The 22,768-nt window shown below is 35.9% G+C and overlaps 1 long non-coding RNA gene across 1 annotated transcript in view; it reads left to right on the top strand.

The window, feature by feature from the left end:
• LOC123465587 overlaps nucleotides 1–22,768 on the top strand; it is a 280,300-nt gene that overhangs the window by 254,025 nt on the left and 3,507 nt on the right. The window contains exon 4 of the long non-coding RNA XR_006640854.1: nucleotides 13,359–13,559. This is a non-coding gene — a long non-coding RNA (uncharacterized LOC123465587). The remainder of the gene's footprint in view (nucleotides 1–13,358; nucleotides 13,560–22,768) is intronic.

Raw genomic sequence — 22,768 nt, 5'->3', positions numbered from 1 at the left:
GTTTTGGAAATCATTAACAGAAGCATGATCCCCGTATTGGCAAAAGATGGTAATTAAAATTGTCTTATGTTAATTTGAACTGTATATGTTTATCAAATTTGACCACTTTTGACCTACAAAAATGGCTTTGCCTATGTTTCAACCTAATACTGTGAATGATTATGTAAGCCCTAGAAGATACCCATAGATTTAGATGGAGAACTTGCAACTCTATCCAAAACTGAGATTAATTATGCATTATTATATCTAAACAAATTTCTCTATCAACTTCAATATGTATAGCTACAGTTTTTTTAGCCAATGATGGTTTGAAATTTACTGAATGTGTGTTGCTTGAAATACAGAATATATAACCATCAACAACTTATATAACAGGAATCACAAATTGTATTCATGAGAACTTCACATTAGGAGTCAGTTTTTTTATTAATTAATTTTTTAATTGAAGGATAATGGCTTTACAGAATTTTGGTATTTTTTTTTCTGTCAAACCTCAACATGAATCAGCCATAGGAATACATATATCCCCTCTTTAAGAGTCAGTTTTAATAAAGGTGTTCAGGGGTAGAATTTATGTAAGAATTTGCAAGCCGAACAATGAATTGATCCCACAGACCTCTTAAAGGTATGCTGTATAACTTAGTAAATGTTTCTTTTTGGCATTGACCCAAAAAAGCAGAGGTTATTAAGAAGAGTAACAGGCCACGATATTTATGTTTCATGTAGCTTCCATAATTATCCAGCACATGACATATATTTCTTTTAATTAAAGCATGGTAGAATGTAGGAATTTGGTAATCTGTCTCATAATGCTCATAAGCTTAGTAGTAATAAACTTTGCTAAATACTAAGTTTGAGAAAATGCTGTGCAGGCAGATGGTGACTATGAGCCTCGAGTCTCTCCCAGAGCTGCAAACAGTACCATCTGCTGCTCTGCTGATTTCTTTTTCATTCATTGGTATCAAATTTAATGGGGGATCACACTTTACATTTTAATTTTACACCCTGGCCACAATGGTGGGAGCTCTTGTCTCCCACAATGTATAATTATTCAAGTAAATAGGGAATTTTTTTCTTCCTTAAAAACAAAAGCCAAAAAACAAACAAAAACAACTAGAGACTTCCACTTTTCTATTCATGATGCAGCAGTAAGAAATGGATTAAACCCTTCTGTTTGAAACAAACTAACACATCACATTAGGTATATCAACAACACTTTTCCAGACATAGGACAACAGTTTCCAGGTCAAGGCATGTAGAAGAAAAGCCTAGATGAAGCTCAGCAGTCTTCCTGAATTAAGGATCGAGACCTGGAAGTCTGAGAAAACAAGGAAAGTAGAAATCATAGGGGAAATTATTAGAAAGGAGAGCTACATTCAGAGTGGTAACTCTGGATATCTGCAAAGATATTGACTCTGTATTTAGCAGAGTACTGATCAGCAAACCTGAGAGAAGAAACACTGGAAAATTGAGAAAGACTGATCAGAAAAGATTTAAGGTAACAATGCCTATACTTACATTGGGTTAAGAATAATGTCTGTCCATTCCCACAAATAAGGCTGGAATACTATGTTATTCACATTGTTTTGGGTAGGTTATGCAGGAGTATGTTATAACAGTTACTAAAAGTGAGACCTAAAGTGTCAAACTGTTTCCAAAAAACTACTTTCTAGATGAAAGCTCAATAACATTAATAGAATTTTTTTTTAATCCATAACTCAAATAGGTAAAGTTCATAATGTTTTATCATTACAAACAAAAATTAGCAGAAACACAAAGAACAGGAAAATAGGAGAAAGTCCAATCAATTGAAACTTGCACAGATATTAAAATTAACAGATAAGAACATTAAATCAGTTATTAAACCAATTCCCATATGTTGAAAAGTTAAGTAGAGGCAAGATTTTCAAAGAGCAAATCTTTTCCTCATAGCAATTTCAAAACTACAAAGTTGACAAAATTAATTATTAGACATTCTGTAAATCAAGCAAAGTGTACAACAGTATGAGAAGTATTTGTGTTTGTAAACCTGCCAAACTTAAGATCAGTGAAAATATGTGACTTTCTTGTTTTAAACTGCACCCAAATTTTCCCCATTATGACAGAATAGAGAATTACCACATGGGACAGGTCATGAAGACTAGCATCTTCTACACATAGTTTTAAGGAACTCACTGAATTTAGAGCATTGGATAATACTCATGATCAGTGGCATTGTCAATGGATCAGTAGAGTTATGTTAAGCTAATATGCATATCAAAATGGAAAAATATTTAAAATTTTCAGAGACTCAGAAGTTTGTACAAAACCAGCAAGTACACCACCATATATGTAGTTGGAATCAAGAAGGAGAGGAGCAAAAATATTAGGAACAAATATTAAATAATGAGTAAAAAATTCTCAGAGGAAAGGAGGGAGGTAGGGAGAGGGTATAAAAGAAATAGAGGAAAGGAAAGGTATGATAAACACAGAGCTCTTCTCATGGATATATCATAAGTAAAGAGTTGAAATAAGGCATAGAAAATAAATTGAAATCCTTAACAGAAAAACTAAACTATCATGTTCAGACAACCCACAATAAGATTAGCATCTGACTTTTTATCAGAAACAAGGAGGCCAGAAATGAATGAAAAGACAAATTGAAACTAGTGTATGAGAAACAAAAAAATCAACCAAGAATTCTGTATCTAGCCAAAGTATCCTTCAAAAGAAGAGAAATAAAAAGATATTCCCAAAATAAAAATAGAGTGAGGCAGTTCATCACTGGCTGACTCATTTTACAAGGATTAATAAAGAAACTCCTTCAGACTGACACCAGATGTCAGAATAGTTAATTCAGATCGTCAGGTAAAAAATAAAAATGATTGTAAGCACTATTTATGTCACTTTAATATAAAAGACTCAATAGACATATGTATTTTTCATTTAGTCTGTTGACTTTGATACAAGGTTGCACAAGGCAATATTGTAACACTGTGTTGTTTGAATTCTAATAGCAATAGTAGCATAAAGGATGTCTCAGGAATTCCAGCTGAACTTGAGCAAATGGGCTATATTTTACCCAAAATAAATAATTATTAATCTGTAGTTGTTTGTGATAAGATATACTTTATAATATTATATCTAAAAAAATAAAAGCACAGTAAAAATAAAATTAATACATTGATATGAAGAAAAAACACATACTAAGATAGAATTTTAGTAGAAACAAAAAGGTGCATTTTATAATGATAAAGGGGTCAGTACCTCAAATACATAGGACAGTTACAAATGCATGTTCACCTAAATCAGAGCCCCAAAGTACAGGAAGAAAAACTGATAAAAAAGAAAAGAGGAAGATACAATTTAACAACTAAAATTGGAAATGTCAGTGTCCTGCCTTCAATAATTTATTTTTCTGTCTAGAAAATCTAGACAAAGATTTAGTAGATATATAGAATATTTGAAAAATATTTGTATCAATAACTAACTTCACATAATGGATTTATATAACATTTCACTGAAGAGTACAATAAACATTAATTTTTCAAATATGTACAAAACATATACTAGGCCATAAAACAAGGCAAATTAAGATTGAAGTTATACAAAGTAAATTCTCAACCTACAGTAAAATTATATTAGACTAGAAATTAGCAAAAGAAATATTTAAAATTCTCTAAATATTTGGAAATTTGAACAGCATACTTTTAAGCAATCTGTGATTCAATTTAGATAATGCAAGATAATTTAGACAATATTCTGATTAAAAAATAACATATCAAAATTTATAAGAAGTAGCTAAAGCAGTGATTAGAAGAAAATATGTAACTTAAAATGCCTTTACCATAAATGAAGAAATTTTTCAGATAAATAACCTCTTGAATGTTAAAAATTTCTAAAAATAATAAGTTAAACTCAAAACAAGCAGAGAGAAGAAAAGAAATATAGGAGACATCAAGGAAGTATAAAACAGAAAATTAAAGAAAATCAATAAAACCAAAGTTGATTCCTTTAAATATCAATAAAGCTGACAAATATTTATCTAGACTAAGAATAAAGCAGATAAGACACAAATTATCAAAATCAATAATGAAAGATAACACATTACAACAGACCATATAATTTAAGGGATTGTTATAAATAATTTTTGGCACTATATTGGACAGCTTAATGAAATAGGCAAATCCCTAGAATCACACCAGTATCAAAACTTATTCTAGAAGAAAAAACATTAAAATAGACCTGAAGTTAGTAAAGACATTGAATGACTAATTAAAAATATTCCCACACAAGTGGTACAGCACAGATGACTTACTGGTGAATTCTATCAAATATATAAAAAAAAATACCAAATCTTTAGCAAACTCTATCAGATGATAGAGACCAGAATTATACTGATTTGAGAGCTAGAGACACTGCAAAAAAAAAAAAAAAAACTATAGACCAATAGCCATATGAACATAAATACAAAAACACGAAAATATTAGAGCTGAAAGCTAGCAATATTTAAAATGGGTTAGATGCCACAACCAAGTAAAATTCATGCCAGAATGTGAGGTGGGATTAACATTAGAAAATTAACATAACACACACTATTAATAGAATAAAAGACGAAAACTACCTAATTTCAATTGATACAATTAATGACATTCAGTTAATGTCAGATTGCAAATGCATTTGACAAAACTCAATGCTTCTTCAAAATAAAAACTCTCAACAAAAGTAAAAAGGAAATTTCATTTACCTTATAAAGTGAATCTAGGGAAAACCCACATCTAACATCGTAATTAAGCATAAAAGACTGAATTTCTTCTAAGATCAGGAACAGGCAAGGATGTCTACTTGCACTACTTCTACTGAACACTGAATTGAAAATTCTAGCTACTTCAACAGCAATGAATAAAAAGTTAAAAGGTACTCTAGATATCCATGGTGAAAAGGGAGGGAAAAAAGATCCCTTTAATTGTAGGTGACAGCAAATTCTGAGAAATATACACATAACAAATTATAAACAAATTCTATATAGAACATTCTAAGAAATGTACACATAACAAAACTGCTATAACTAATACACTTTAGGAAGCCACAGAACACAAAATCAAGATACAAAAATCAATTAATTTGTGCTAAAAATAAGCACATAAAGAAGATGTGAAGAAAACAATTTGATTTATAATAACACCAATATATAAAGTTCAGTTCAGTTCAGTTCAGTCTCTCAGTCGTGTCCGACTCTTTGCGACCCCATGAATCGCAGCACGCCAGGCCTCCCTGTCTATCACCAACTCCCGGAGTTCACCCAGACTCACATCCATCGAGTCGGTGATGCCATCCAGCCATCTCATCCTCTGTCGTCCCCTTCTCCTCCTGCCCATAATCCCTCCCAGCATCAGAGTCTTTTCCAATGAGTCAACTCTTCGTGTGAGGTGGCCAAAGTACTGGAGTTTCAGCTTTAGCATCATTCCTTCCAAAGAAATCCCAGGGCTGATCTCCTTCAGAATGGACTGGTTGGATCTCCTTGCAGTCCAAGGGACTCTCAGGAGTCTTCTCCAACGCCACAGTTCAAAAGCATCAATTCTTCGGCGCTCACCTTTCTTCACAGTCCAACTCTGGCATCCATACATGACCACAGGAAAAACCATAGCCTTGACTAGATGGATCTTTGTTGGCAAAGTAATGTCTCTGCTTTTCAATATGCTATCTAGGTTGGTCATAAGTACTTATGAGCAAATTTAACCAAAAATAGTGCAAGATTTGTGTATGGAAAAATATACTGAGAGAAATTAAGGATGTAAATGAATGGAAAGGAGTTTCATGTTCAAAAGATAGAGAAACAATATTGTCAGGAAAGCAATTTATTCAAAATTGACTTACAAATTCAATGCAATTGTTATCAGAAACCTCATAGAATTATTATGGAGTTCAACAAGCTGATTTTTAAATGTGTTGGAAATTCAACAGACTGAGAACAGCCAAAACAATTTTGAAAAAAAACAGTAAAGTTGGAGGACTTATACTACATGATTTCAAAATTCACTATAAAGCCACAGCAATAAATGCACTGTGTTATTTGTACAAATATATGCATATAAGTCAGTGGAAGAGAACTGAAATCATTCAATGGAACATTCTGTCCTTCTGGAAGCAGAATGTACTTCTGTGGAATTATACTTGCAATATGTGCAGTTTTACCTCAGTAAAGTTGTTAAATAAAGCCCAGCTACAGTGTCATACTATACAGCCAAATATTAATACTTGAAAAAGTGAGATATGGGTATTTTATTCATAGCATTCTTATTTGCTGTGTGTGTATTCTTGGACTTCCCATGTGGTGTAGTCATAAAGAATCTGGCTGTCAGTGTAGGAGACACAAGAGAGGTGGGTTCAATATCTGGATTGGGAAGACCCACAGAGTAGGAAATGACAACCCACTCCAGGACTCTTGCCTGGAAAATTCTATGGACAGAGGAGCCTGGCAGACTATACTCCATAGGGTAGTATATACATACTAATTAGGGATCAATTTTGTTTTTCAGGTAAAATTGAGAAGCATCTTTCTTTAGGGCCTAATCCAACAATCCTAGAAAATGTAAAAAGTTTTTTTTGGCTTTTGTGATTGGAAGCATGATAGAAAAGAAAATTGACTTTCCTTTCTTGCTAACTTCTTATCTTTTTGGGGTAAAGTCGAAGGAAGTGAAGTGAAGTGAAGTCGCTCAGTTGTGTCTGACTCTTGGTGACCCCATGGACTGTAGCCCACCAGGCTCCTCCATCCGTGGAATTTTCGAGGCAAGAGTACTGGAGTGGGTTGCCATTTTCTTCTCCAGGGGATCTTCCCAACCCAGGGATCAAACCCAGGTCTCTGGCATTGCAGGTAGACACTTTGTCCTCTGAGCCACCCGTGTTGAAGGAAGACCTGATAGTAAATGTGTAGTTTTAGGAATGAGACAATATGAGAATATGTTTATTTGAACTGAGGGATTTTATGAAAGTCATCTTCATGTACTGTGAAATTTGATATGAAATAAAAGATGAAAGTATTTATTTAAACATTGTTCCAAGTAATTAAAAATCTGTGTTCCTTGGAGCTCTAATGACTATCTACTTTTGAGTAAAAACACATCACTAAATTGTTTCCTCATACATAAAATGAGGAATTTGGTCAGATAATAGCAAAAAAATATTGTCTGTTTGTAAAATGCTACATTTCTAGAAAGTATGCTGCATTTCTATTCCTCTTGTTAATAAATTTCTTTAAGATGAGCAAGGTTTTATTTTTCATTTTTATTGAATTATTTCCCTAGACTTTAGTTTAAGCAATTTATTTTATATTTTAGACATATTTTTTGATGAATGAAGAATCAGGGTGAAAAAGTTGTCAACAAACCACTTTGTTTAAATAAAAATACAAAAACCATTTAAGAACATGAGATACCAGTCTAAAAGAACTTTAACATGTTAATTGTAAAGGGGAAAAAAAAAAAAAGACATATCACCATCTGAACAAAATTACTTTGTTTTAAAAATAAGTAACTCTCAAAATGGTTAGTTTTGTTATTTTAATTAGCTTAATTATGAAATGATGTGTACTAAAGTCTGATTTTGATGTATTAATAGAGTTTTGTTGTTTTCATTTGCTAACTTCTTTCTGACTCTTTGAGACCCCATGGACTGCACACACCAGACCTCCCTGTCCTTCCCTGTCTCCCGGAGTTTGCTCAAAGTCATGTCCATTGAGTCGGTAATACTATCCAACCATCTTATCCTCTATTACCCCCTTCTCATCTTGCCCTCAATCTTTTCTAGCATCAGGATCTTTTGTAATGAGTTGGTCCTTTGGATCAAGTGGCCAAAGTGTTGGAGCTTCAGCTTCAGCATCAGTCCTTCCAATGACTATTCAGGGTTGATTTCCTTCAGGATTGACGGTTTGATCTCCTTGCTGTCCAAGGGACTCTTTAGAGTCTTTTCCAGCATCGTGATCTGAACACATCAATTCTTTGGTGCTCATTCTTCTTTATGGTCCAACTCTCACACCCATACATGACTACTGAAAAAACCATAGTTTTGACTATGCAGACATTTTTCAACAAAATGATATCTCTGCTTTTTAATATGCTGTCCTGGTCTATCACAGCTTTTCTTTCAAGGAGCAAGCATCTTTTAATTTCGTGGCTACAGTGGCAGTCCACAGTGATTTTGGAGCCCAAGAAAATAAAATCTGTCACTGTTCCCACTTTTTCCCCCTTCTATTTGCCACAAAATGATGGGACCAGATGCCATGACCTTAGTTTATTGAATGTTGAGTTTTAAGCCAGCATTTCACTCCTCTTTCACTTTCATCAAGAGGCTCTTTAGTTCCTTTCCACTTTCAGTCATTAGAGTGGTATCATCTGCATATCTGAGGTTGCTGATATTTCTCCTGGCAATTTTAATTCCAGTTTTGTGATTCATCCAGCTTGGCATTTTGCATGATGTACACTGAACAGAAATTAAATAAGCAGGGTGACAATATATAACCTTGATGTATTCCTTTCCTGATATGGGACCACTCCCTTGTGTTGTTCCATGTCCAGTTCTAACTGTTGCTTCTTGTCCTGTACACAGGCTTCTCAGGAGACAGGTAAGGTGTTCTAGAATTCCCATCTCTTTAACAATTTTCCACAGTTTGTTGTGATCCACACAATCAAAGGCTTTAGTGTGGTCAGTGAAACAGATTTTTTTTTTTTAATTCCCTTGCTTTTTCTAGGATCCAATGGATGCTGGCAATTTGATCTCTGGTTCCTCTGCCTTTTCTAAATCCAGCTTGAATGTCTAGAAGTTCTCAGTTCACATACTTTTGAAGTCTAACTTAGAGGATTTTGAGCATTAACTTGCTAGCATGTGAAATAAGTACAGTTGTGTGGGAGTCTGAAATGTTTTTGTCATTGCCCTTCTTTGGGATTGGAATGAAAACTGACCTCTTTCAGTCCTGTGGCCACTGCTGAGTTTTCCAAATGTGCTGGCATATTAAATATAGCACATTAACAGCATCATCCTTTAAGATTTGAAATAGCCAAGCTGGAATTCCATCACCTCCACTAGCTCATAGTATGCTTCCAAAGGCCCACTTGACTTCACATTCTAGGATGTCTGACTCTACTTTAGTGGCTGGGTCATTAAGACTTTTATTGGATAGTTCTTATGTGTATTCTTGCCACCTCTTCTTAATCTTATCTGCTTCTGTTAGATCCTTGCCATTTCTGTCCTTTATTGTGCTCATTTTGCATGAAATGTTCTCTTGGTATCTCCAATTTTCTTGAAGTTTTTATTTATATTTGCTTTAATCCAGTTTTTCTAAGGATACCTATAATATATTGATTAAATCTTAAGATTAAATCTTAAATTGTGTTAACAATTGTTTTCTAATACCATGGCAAAGTTACTCTAAGCAGAATGTCCTTCTGTGGAATTCTACTCTCAACATAAACTTAACTGGAATCCAATAAATTTCATTAGATGTGCAGGGTAATAAAATCATGTTTTTCTCTCTCATTTGAAGTATTATGACAGTAAACTAGACCAGTTTGATGAATGGGGTGGTTGAAGTCCATATAATCTTCCCATGAATGTATACTATATGTTCTGTTTCCAGTAGGGTTCAAAATATCTGGAATGTCAGAAAATAGAATTGCAAATTTTTATTTTGTTGTGTTGTTAAATACATTTTCTCTGTCATGTTGCTTGATGTCCAGTATATCTAAATAAGAGAAGCAATGTTTTCTCAAGATTTTATATTCAAGCCTTCCATTTTGGTGGACTATTTTTAAACACTATCATGCATATGTTTCTGAGATATTACCATTTTGAACTTTCACAGTATGCTGTTATTCTTATACAGTGTAAGATTTTTTCCCCACAACAAGAGCAAACATGTTTAATTGATGTAAAATATCAAGTAGAATTCAGCCACATTTTTTCTTAAAATTATTTTCACAGTAGATATTTTATACAGGATATTTTAAAAGTAAAGAAGATAGAGAAACTCATGTAAGTCCCTTCTTGCCAGCATCCCAAATAAAATAAGATCATGATATTTGAAGGGAGCTATGACATTAGAGGGTCTCATTTTATTTTACATTTAATTGAGCATGGAGAAAAAATTTTCTGTGTTGAAACAAATACTTTATTACTCTTTTGACTTTTTTTTAATTGTTCAGCTGCCTTACATAAAAAAGATATTATTCCTTTATGATATCTGGCGCACTGTATAGCCAAACGTTAGACTTGCCAATGTGATGTGTTGTCCTCATAAATATTCCAACTGCTTAGTATATTTCAATTTCATTTGTCATTATTAACTTCCTTTATATTTGGGAATATTAATTTAGGTAAAAACTTGAAGTTAACACCTCATAAATAATGATTTGATGCTGTATCTCTTATCCAATGGAGACAGACAACTTTTACATATTTGCCCACTCTAAGAAATCCTCTCTGTTTCATAATTGTTACTCATTCTCAAAATCTGGGGTTCTCTACCAAGTTTGCTATACCTGTCCCAACTGACTAGAGACTAGAAGTATGAATAAGGAAAGGGCAGTTGAGCCAAGCAGACACTCCCTGAAAGAAATTTGAAGTTGGATTTGAAATGACAGATATAGGTCATATAAACTTTAGAGAACCGGTTGTGATAATACAGTAAATAAGATAGCCTGTCTATTGTACAAAAAATGAATCAGATGTGAAAGAGACATGTAGCACCCAACAGAAGACTTAGCTTAGTTCCCAGCATGTTTTTTTTTTTTTTCTCCCCTCAACCATTCTGTGTCTTGACACTACTCTTTCTACTTGATTTTTCAACCTGAGACTTATCATTATAAAGAAATTATTATAGGGTCTTAAGCTAGTTTTAATGAAAGATAAAAATAAGAAAGAGATGTACTGCTTTCTATTTACCACACACTGCTCCAAAACCTTATTCATATAAACCCATCTAAGTGTTGCAGCTCCTGCTGCTGCTAAGTCACTTCAGTCATGTCTGACTCTGTGCGACCCCATAGACAGCAGCCCACCAGGCTCCTCTGTCCCTGGGATTCTCCAGGCAATAACACTGGAGTGGGTGTTGCAGCTCCTAGAGTTAGGTATTATTACTGTCCTCATTTATAGATAATGAGGATACCAAGGCACATTGTCATTGTTTAGTCACTAAGTCATGTCCAACTCTTTTGCGACCCCATAGATTGTAGCTGTTGAGGAACCAGCTGTACAGGTTCCTCTCTCCATAGGATTTCCCAGGAGAGAATACTGGAGTGGATTGCCATTTCCTTCTCCAGGGGGTCTTCCCGAACTCCTGGTTAGCAGGTGGATTCTCTACCACTATGCCACCTGGGGGCTTCCCCTCATAACTTATGCCTCTTTTATATAAGGCAGTTGAATGAAAAAAATATGGAAAGTATAATAAAGAATTTATTTAAACACATTAAAACTTTTGTCCATGCTCTATTAAACATAGACTCCCATACTTGCAGCTAGAAAGTCTAAAATAGGTTTCCTGATACTAAATAAATAAAACCAAGCAAAATAAAACAAACCAAACAAGTAGACAAAATAGGAACAATATTAAATAAGGAACCTGGTGAAGAGAGTTACATGAAGCAGAGAAGACTCTTGAGAATCCCTTGGGCTGCAAGGCGATCAAAATAGTGAAACCTAAGGGAAATGAATCCTGAATACTCATTGGAAGGACTGATTCTGAATCTGAAGCTCCAATACTTTGCCCACTTGATGTAAAGAGCCCACTCATGGGAAAAGACCCTGATACTGGGAAAGACTGAAGGCAAAAAAAAGGAGGAGGAGGCTGCAGGGGATGAGATGGTTAGATAGTGTCACTGACTTAAAGGACATGAATTTGAGCAAAATCCAGGAGATAGTGAAGGACAGAGGAGCCTGGCATGCTACATTCAATGGGGTTTAAGAGTTGGACATGACTTCTGCTGCTAAGTCACTTCAGTCGTGTCCGACTCTGTGCAACCCCATAGATGGCAGCCTACCAGGCTCCTGGCTCCCGGGATTCTCCAGGCAAGAACACTGGAGTGGGTTGCCATTTCCTTCTCCAATGCATGAAAGTGAAAATTCAAAGTGAAGTCGCTCAGTCGTGTCTGACTCTTTGTGACCCCATGGACTGCAGCCTATACACTGAATAACAATGGCACTTTTCCCATACAAAGACCAGAAACAAAGACACTCCCTTTGTAAATTATCACTTTAAGCCACTAATTCTCAAAGGAGATGGGTGATATTGTCCCCAGTGGAAATACAATTGGTTCCCTGTGGGGGGGGGCGGAAATTATGTATATAGGCATATGTATATTGTATTCATGGTATCAAAGTTACATGTGAAAGGCAATTAGAAAAAGCTGTCCTAAAAAGGTATTTAAGGGGGCAATAATGGGGAAAAAAAAAGATTAAGAAGCATAGCTTTAAATTAATTCGTTTTTCCTATGTATATGGAACTCAACTTCCTCCATGATACAACCTATACATTTTTGTCATTAGAATTTCCTAAGAATTTATACTTCTAGGATTTGGAGTAAGCTTTTATCTACACTTCTCAAGTTCAAAAGCATTATGCAAGTTGTTTTCTGAATTAAAGAGCTGCAAAAAATATTTATGTTTTCTGTCATTAAAAAGCATTTCAAAAATAACACTTTTTTGAGCTCTCATTTGACCAAAAATAGCTTTCCTTTTAACTGATGAAACTTGTCGCTGGCTCATTCTTCCATGGGAACAGCTGCACGTTGTATGTTTGAACATATTTGCTTAAGAAATACAAAATTATTAACATTCTAATCCTCTAACCTTTTAAGGCGAGCCAGCTGTGATTATTCACAGCTAGACTAGAGCGTTTGGTTTCAGCTTTGTAGAAATTTCTTCCCTTTATTTCTCATAGACTATTACCTGAACAATTTGATTTTCTGAGTAGGAGCTATGCCATATGTAAATCAACCTCAACTATTAGCCCCAAGAACTAGGGAAAATATTAAAAAATGTATTAATCTGGTTTTGCCAACAGTAAACATTGTTCATTGCATTTTCATCTTATTAAAAACTTAGAGCCCTTACTATGTACTATAGTACTGTTTTAAACACTTTAAAATATTAATTAGCTTAATCTTCATGAAGTAGGTACAGTCATTACCCTTGCTATTTTTATAATTTAAGAAATAGAACCAAAGAGTGGTTGAGCAAATTGCCAAGGGCCACACACATCTGGTAAGCTCCAATGCCACATTCAAATAGAGGCCATCTGGCTCCAAACCCTGTGCTAATGATCATTAAACTCCAATATTCCAAGCACCTAATTAATTATTTTTCTTGCTCTTTCTTATTTATCTTCACAGAAACCCAAAGAAGTAGCATGGTTATTACTTCCACGTTGATGGATGGAGAACATGAAGAAGATGGAGTTTGAGTGCTTGGCCCTAAATCTCAATATTGTTAAGAGGTAAACATCAGTTTTGAACCTGGATCTTTTCTGACTCCAGAACACCTATGCTGCACTGTGACAGGACCTCACACCAATTGCTTCTCAACACATCAAGGTAATATGTATCATTTATGGAAAATCACCCCACAGGCTTGTTTATATCACTCTAATAGTTTGGCATAAATCAATCCATTAGTCATCGACTAAAAGTTTGTTTCTCACCTGTAATAGCACTTTTCGCCCAAGAGAATAATTGCTCTATCAAGTTGGTTGACACTTTGGCCACAGAGTTCCTTTTTTATTTACAAGAATTGAAAATATCTGTCTCTTTATGGCTTTGAATTATTACTGAAGTAGCCTTTTAATTTGACCTTGTAGATTCCAATACAAATGGTAATCACACACATCTTTCCTGGGTTCTAAGTATGATAGGCCCTATCCCAGCAAGTTGACCATGTTCTGAGTTCAGATATGAAGAAGACTACCATCTACAAATATATGTAGTATCTTATTACCAAAGAAAGTGGTTTATTTCAGTTCAAAGTGTTAAATATTCATATAGTAGTATTGTAAGTTATGCTGCTGCTGCTGCTAAGTCACTTCAGTTGTGTCCGACTCTGTGCGACCCCATAGACGGCAGCCCACCAGGCTCCCCCGTCCCTGGGATTCTCCAGGCAAGGACACTGGAGGGGGTTGCCATTTCCTTCTCCAGTGCATGAAAGGGAAAAGTGAAAGTGAAGTCGCTCAGTCGTGTCCGACTCCTAGGGACCCAATGGACTGCAGCCTACCAGGCTCCTCCGTCCATGGGATTTTCCAGGCAAGAGTACTGGAGTGGGGTGCCATTGCCTTCTCTGTAAGTTATGCTATACCATGCTTTATATTGTATTGAGTAACTCACTTAAAATCTCACTTTGCAATCCAATTATGTCGGCAAGACAGATATTTTACTACCATTTTATAGATGCTGAAATGCTCCAATGATGTCTAATGAAGGTAAAGTTAGAGTTGGGACTTGTTTGCCATTGTGTAGATTCTATTAAGTATATATTTGGTGGAAGAGTGAAGACAAGAATGCTGCTTCCCATTGGAAAGGTTAGTTACTGTTTTTCTGTAATCCAGTATGCACTCAAATAACGTTGATATCTATAATACAACAACTGGGTAAAACATTTAAAAACTGAAAAGTGAATAGGTATAATGTAATAATAAAATTTTTTCCCATTCAAGTACTAGCCAGGCCTGACCCTGCTTAGCTTCTGATATCAGATGAGATTGGGCACATTCAGGGTGGTATGGGAGTAGACAAAACTTTCTAAAGAAGTTGTACAGTTCATACCCAATCTGTACATTATCATAGATGTATATTATTTTAATTTTTGGTATTTTCAAAGTTCTTAATTATGGAATTTAGTAAATGTAAATTCTGTTTATTTCCACACATTTTTTTTGAAGGATAGTTTTATTAGATACACAATTCTAGGTTGATATTTACTTTTCACAACATCTTGGTAATATTTTCTACTTTCTTTTGGTATCATTTATTGATGCTAAAAAAAAAATGCTGTCTTTCAATTGTTGCTCCTTTATAAATGATCTGTGTTTTCTCTATATCCATTTTTAAGGCTCTTTTACTTTGTTCTGAAGCTTCAGTGTAATGAATTTGGACTTGACTAATTTTTTATTTGTGCCAATTTTAATACATATTCATGTATTTCATGAATTTATATTACCATTTCTGTCAGGACTAGGAAATTTGTAGCTATTTTTTCTCAATTCATTTTTAAAATTTTCTTCCGGTACAACACAAATTAAATTTATACTCTACATTTTCCTTCTGTCCCCTATATCTTTTGATTATTTCCTAATTGTCATCTCCTTTTCAGGGAATTACTTAAATCTGGGTGATTTCTTCAGATATATTTTCCAGCTTTCTTATTCTTTCTTCAGTTGTTTACTATCTGCAGATTAATGTACATTGGCTTTTTTTTTTTTTCAAGGAATTTATTTTGCATCTAAAAAGTCTTTGTTTATAATTTGTTTTCAGATCTTTCTGTTTCAATTCTGATGCCCCTTTGTTGCAATTTTTCTAGTTGCATTTATTCTTTAAATATTTCTTACATAGTTGTTTTATATTATATGTTTGATAATATCAAAATCTGTAGTCCTTCAAGATCAAAATCAGTTATTTGCTTTTCATGCTTGTTTTCCAATGTCTTTATTGGCCCTGGGCTGTGAACTCATTCCTTGACCCTAATTTCTGTGAATATAAAAGGGATTAAATTAAGGAAACTTTATTCCAGAGAGGATTTAACTTTACTTCTACCAAAATCCAATGGTCCATTTCTGAACTATAAGCACTGTAGGCCCCTGCAAAATTAATGAATCAGTGTTGGGTCCCAGAGTCAACTTTTGTATTTTTCAGCTGATTCAAGACAGTACCTAATCCACTTCAGCTACTAGCATTTTCCTCTAAGGAAAAATTAGTCTTATTGGCAACCAATCCACTGCCAGCAAAAAGCTTTCTTGGAAATGAAAGGTTGCTCCTGAACTGTTGAAGGAAGGGGGAACCCCTTCCAGGCTCTTGTCTAACACTTGGAAATGAATTGTCCGAGGAGACACATCTGCTGACAAAGCAAGAGATTTTATTGGGAAAGGGCACCCAGGTGGAGAGCAGTAGGGCAAGAGAACCCAGGAGAACATCTCTGCCACGTGGCTCACAGTCTCGGGTTTTATGTGATGAGATTAGTTTCCGTGTGGTCTTTGGCCAATCATTCTAATTCAGAGTCTTTCCTGGTGGTGCACGCATCGCTCAGCCAAGATGGATGCTAGTGAGAGGGATTCTGGGAAGTGCACGGACAGGCAGTGTCTCCTTTAGACTTTTCCCAAACTCTTCCGGTTGGTGGTGGCTTATTAGTTTCGTATTCCTTATCAGGATCTCCTGTCATAAACCAACTCATGCAAACAGTTACTATGGTGCCTGGCCAGGGTGGGTGGTTTTCAATCAATGTGTTCCCCTAACAGAACCACGGAAGATGCCAGGATTCTTGGCCTCTGGAGAAGAATTCAATCTGGGGCCAGAGATGAGGCTTGATCACTCAGAGCTTTTGTGTAATAAAGTTTTATTAAAGTATAAAAGAGATAGAGAAAGCTTCTGACACAGATATCAGAAGGGGGCAGAAAGAGTGCCTCCTTGCTAGTCTTTAGCCAGATGTTATATAGCTACCAGCAGTCTGCTGATTGGAGAAAGGAAATGTCTCAAAACTCAGAGAATGGCACCAGGCCCCTCACCCAAAACATGCATTTTGAGATAACATTGGCACAATGTGAGTTGTCCCAGGCCATAAAATGATTGACATGAATCTTGAAGAAAGGCAGATTTCCAAGCAAATACAAGTCTCAGTAGCATAGCTTAAGAGGACATTTGCATGAGTAAAACATACTGGTTTCTTAAGTTTCTGATTGTTAGGGGGAACCTACTTGAAGACAAGAGTCTAGGGTAAATGCATAGTTCATTAACATAGCTTAAGATAAACATTTCCATAAGAAAAATGCATTGGTTAGCTCAAGGTTTGAGAAAAGTTAAGTTCAGGTGGAGTCAGGTGTCTTCATGGCAACACAGAATTTTAAGAGAAACCTTTTTAAATTCGTATAGAGAAGGGGAAAAAAATGTTAACACTTGTAGTTTGTTTCCTCCTGCCACTTAAGAGACAGAGAAAAAAATGTCTGACACTTGCAACCTATTTAGTCCCTTTGGAGACCCCTGGCCTTCCTCCCTGTTGCCCTCTCAGGGGAAGTAAGATGGGGAAGGGATTGTAGTTGGAGAACTATTTTTTACCACTTAAGACAGAATGGTGCTCCATTGTGCTGGAACTATCTCAGTGAGCACCTTTTTAATCAAAACGCTGGAAAATAAGTTTAAAATAATGTCATTACTAATGTCTGCACTACAAATTTAAAATTTATATTTGAGGCATGGAAGTTGAATCATTAACCCTTTTACAGAAAGATATGCCTTTCTGATGAGTTTATGGCTTATAAAAATGGACATATATTGCTGTCTATGGAAAAAATTATTTCTAAAAACAATTATTTAATCTTCCACCTTTTCCCATCCCACTGGCTGTTTGTGGAGGGAATTGATTAAAAAGATATAAATATTTGAGAATGAAGTTGAAAAGACAAAGGTGGACCAAATAGGATGTCTCGAAGGCTAATGAGATTTAAAAGTATGCAAATAAAACCTTGGTTGAATTTGCATGACAATTTCAACATGATGACATATACACACTGTAAGTTCAATATTTAAGAAAAACAATAAAATTACCAATCAATTCTGCTAAATTTGATAAGAATCCCCAAAGGCATGCTGGGATGTGAGAGGTTAAAACTGACTAAACTGATGAGCTAATATTTTTTTAGCTTTATCTATTTACCTTCAGTAGTTCTTAAATTTTCCTCCCTAAATTCTTCCAACTAATGGGTTATGGAAAAAATAAAATAACATAGTTTCAGTGTTCATCTTGTTCAGGGAGGTAGAACCATTAGCTGTTATCAGATAGTTGTTAAATTTTACACAAATGTATAAACATACTAGGAGAAGGCAATGGCACCCCACTCCAGTACTCTTGCCTGGAAAATCCCATGGACGGAGGAGCCTGGAAGGCTGCAGTCCATGGGGTCTCTAAGAGTCAGATACGACTGAGCAACTTCACTTTCACTTGCATGCATTGGAGAAGGAAATGGCAACCCACTCCAGTGTTCTTGCCTGGAGAATCCCAGGGATGGGGGAGCCTGGTGAGCTGCTGTCTATGGGGCTGCACAGAGTCGGACATGACTGAAGTGACTTAACAGTAGCAGTAGCATAAACAAACTAGTTATAAGTTAGTCTTACAGAGATAGGAGGAAGACCAAGGGGCCCAGGCAGTGAATCTGACAGGCCAAATGGGCCTGCAAAGGAGAAGGTGGTGGAGAAATCTGAGTGAAGTCTGAGAATCCTCTGCAAAGCATCTTGTCATGGACCTTGGCCCTTTACTGGTGAGCAAGGTCAGTAGTTTGACAGAAATGGTATGGACCTAACAGAAGCAGAAGATATTAAGAAGAGGTGGCAAGAATACACAGAAGAACTGTACAAAAAAGATCTTCATGACCCAGATAATCACGATGGTGTGGTCACTCATCTAGAGCCAGACATCCTGGAATGTGAAGTCAAGTGGGCCTTAAAAGGCATCACTACGAACAAAGCTAGTGGAGGTGATGGAATTCCAGTTGAACTCTTTCAAATCCTGAAAGATGAGGCTGTGAAAGTGCTGCACTCAATATGCCAGCAAATTTGGAAAACTCAGCAGTGGCCACAGGACTGGAAAGGGTCAGTTTTCATTCCAATCCCAAAGAAAGGCAATGCCAAAGAATGCTCAAACTACCACACAATTGCACTCATCTCACATGCTAGTAAAGTAATGCTGAAAATTCTCCAAGATACGTGAACCGTGAACTTCCTGATGTTCAAGCTGGTTTTAGAAAAGGCAGAGGAACCAGAGATCAAATTGCCAACATCCACTGGATCATAGAAAAAGCAAGAGAGATCCAGAAAAACATCTATTTCTGCTTTATTGACTATGCCAAAGCCTTTGACTGTGTGGATCACAATAAACTGTGGAAAATTCTGAAAGAAATGGGAATACCAAACCACCTGACCTGTCCCTTGAGAAATCTGTATGCAGGTCAGGAAGCAACAATTAGAACTGGACATGGAACAACAGACTGGTTCCAAATAGGAAAAGGAGTACGTCAAGGCTGTATATTATCATCCTGCTTGTTTAACTTACATGCAGAGTACATCATGAGAAATGCTGGACTGGAAGAAACACAAGCTGGAATCAAGATTGACGGGAGAAATATCAATCACCTCAGATATGCAGATGACACCACCCTTATGGCAGAAAGTGAAGAGGAACTAAAAAGCCTCTTGATGAAGGTGACAGTGGAGAGTGAAAAAGTTGGCTTAAAGCTCAACATTCAGAAAACGAAGATCATGGCATCCGGTCCCATCACTTCATGGGAAATAGATGGGGAAACAGTGGAAACAGTGTCAGACTTTACTTTTTGGGCTCCAAAATCACTGCAGATGGTGATTGCAGCCATGAAATTAAAAGACGCTTACTCCTTGGAAGGAAAGTTATGTCCAATTTAGATAGCATATTCAAAAGCAGAGACATTACTTTGACAACAAAGTCCGTTTAGTCAAGGCTATGGTTTTTCCAGTGGTCATGTATGGATGTGAGAGTTGGACTGTTAAGAAGGCTGAGCGCTGAAGAATTGATGTTTTTGAACTGTGGTGTTGGAGAAGACTCTTGAGAGTCCCTTGGACTGCAAGGAGATCCAACCAGTCCATTCTGAAGGAGATCAGCCTCGGAATTTCTTTGGAGGGAATGATGCTGAAGCTGAAACTCCAGTACTTTGGCCACCTCATGCGAAAAGCTGACTCATTGGAAAAGACTCTGGTTCTGGGAGGAATGGGGGCAGAAGGAGAAGGGGACGACAGAGGATGAGATGGCTGGATGGCATCACCGACTCGATGGACATGAGTCTGAGTGAACTCCTGGAGTTGGTGATGGACAGGGAGGCCTGGCGTGCTGCAATTCATGGGGTCGCAAAGAGTCGGACACGACTGAGCGCCTGAACTGAACTGAACTGAACTGAAACAGAGAAGAAGAAGCAAGTGGCAGCTAGAGTCTGTCAGCCGCCCTGTGTCTGCATGTCACCATAATCAAGCACCAGCCCCTGTAGACAGCGGTGAGTGTCGCTTCACTCTGCCTCCCTGTCCTCACAATTGTACCTTGTTTACCCACATTCCCTGGTGGCTCAGTTGGTGAAGAATCTGCCTGCAATGCAGGAGACCTGGCTGTCTTCCCTGGATTGGAAGATCCTCTGAAGAAGGGAATATTTCCAATATTCTTCCCTGGATAATTCCATCGACAGAGGAACCTGGTGAGCTACAGTCCACGCGGTCACAAAGAGTCTGACACGATTGGGTGACTAACATTTTCACTTTTTTTTTTTTTTAAACCCACAGTAACCCAAAACAGTACAGAGTAGGAGATTCTAGGAAATGTAGTTCCAATTAAACAAAACTGATTAAATAAAATTCTAAGACAATCCCTTTCTTTTTTTTTTTTTTAATTTTATTTTGTTTTTAAACTTTACATAATTGTATTAGTTTTGCCAAATATCAAAATGAATCCGCCACAGGTATACATGTGTTCCCCATCCTGAACCCTCCTCCCTCCTCCCTCCCCATTCCATCCCTCTGGGTTGTCCCAGTGCACCAGCCCCAAGCATCCAGTATCGTGCATCGAACCTGGACTGGCAACTCATTTCATACATGATATTTTACATGTTTCAATGCCATTCTCCCAAATCTTCAATTGAAATTAGTAGTTCTAAACATTCCTCACTTACCAAAGAATAACAGTAATAAAATTATGAGATATTAAATTTCATTGGAAGGTATATTTTCCTTATTAAAAGTTAAAATATTTTTCCTTATTAAAGATATACATGTAACTTTACATATATTAAAGATATATATATATAACTTTACACACACACACATATATACATACACACATACATCTAACAGAAAAATTAACTTTACAAAATGTTATAGGCCTGGGTATAACAGAATCATGAATTATTTAATATTGATATGAATTTTTCTATTCACCAGATGATTTTCCATTTTTTGCACATAGCACATGAACTTTCTGGATAGATTTATAAAGTCTTATTATTAAAAAATATGCTTCTCTGAGGAAAACTAGTATGTTCCATTAGATGTAAAAATTTTAGAAATCTGATAGTAGGCTTCAGTTTAATGTTCTATCAAAAGGCAATAAGGAATTTCCCAGAAGAGATATATAATGTAAACATGTATTCATTCATATTTTCTGAGTTTTTTTCCTTTCATTCTAATAGGAGAAATTATTTAATTTGTGTTATCTTAGGCTCTTGAAAATATGTGCAGATTTTGTGGCAATACAATCTGATATTTAAAACATTATGCTAAATAAATTAGTATTTAAGCAAGTAAGAGAGATAAAGAAATTTGTATTTGAGTTAAAATAAATATGCTTGCATTTAAATAAGTAAAGATCTGTTCCTCCACATTTTTGACATGTTATCCAAAATATAATATTTAAAAGAATTTATTTAATCAACAAACATGTGACTCCCCTTATGTTATTTCTCTAATACATGCTTTAGTAGCTCTGCATCTCCCCTGGGATAGCACACAGAATCTTTAGTATAGGCTTCATATGTTTTGTAATGTGGCTAAGCTATAGTTTCAGGCTTATCCTCGCACTTTCTCATAGGCACACTCTCTCCAGTATCCTAAAATATTTGTGTTTCTCTGAATGACTCATACATTTCCTTGTCTGCCAGGCTTACCACTATGCTTTAATAATTAATTCCCATATGCTCTCAAAATTCTGTAAGTGGCAATGTCAACTAGCAATTTAAACCAAGGAATTTGAAGGGCAACCCACTCCAGTAATTTTGCTTGAAGAATTCCATGGACAGAGGAGACTGGCAGCCTATGGTCCATGGGATCAAAAAGAGTTGGATGGCATCTAGTAAATAGTGAATTTTATGTAGCATTATTTTTATCACTATACTTGTCTTTTCTTTTTTTTCTATTTTTAATTGAAGTATCATGGTTATCTTGGTCATGAAGATCTTTCTTTTATAGTTCTGTGTATTCTTTCCACCTCTTCATATCTTCTGCTTCTGTTAGGTCCATACCATTTCTGTCCTTTATTGTGCCCATCTTTGCATGAACTGTTCCCTTGGTGTCTCTGATTTTCTTGAAGAGATCTCTAGTCTTTCCTATTCTATTGTTTTCCTCTATTTCTTTGCACTGATTACTGAGGAAGGCTTTCTTATCTCTTTGCTATTCTTTGGAACTCTGCATTCAGTTAAAAAATAATATTATATTGCAAATAAAAAATAATATAGCATTGCTTTGCAATATTATATAAGCTGTGCTGTGTGCTTAGTCACTCAGTTGTGTCCAACTCTTTATGACTCAATGGACTGTAGTCTGCTAGGCTTTTCTGTCCTTGGGAATTCTCCAGGCAAGAATACTGGAGTGGGTTGTCATACCCTCCTCCAGGGATTTTCCCAATCTAGGGATTGAACACAGTTCTCCCAATTTGCAGGCAGATTCTTTTACCATCTCAGCCACCAGGGAAGCCCATTATATAAGCTACAGGTGTACGATATAGTGATTCCCAATTACCAAAGGTTATGCTCCATTTATAGCTA

Source organism: Bubalus bubalis, chromosome 3 (genome assembly GCF_019923935.1).
Source record: "Bubalus bubalis isolate 160015118507 breed Murrah chromosome 3, NDDB_SH_1, whole genome shotgun sequence".
Lineage (NCBI taxonomy): Eukaryota > Metazoa > Chordata > Mammalia > Artiodactyla > Bovidae > Bubalus > Bubalus bubalis.
The sequence above is the reverse complement of the archived record's forward strand: the minus strand, read 5'-3'. Positions and strand labels throughout refer to the sequence as shown.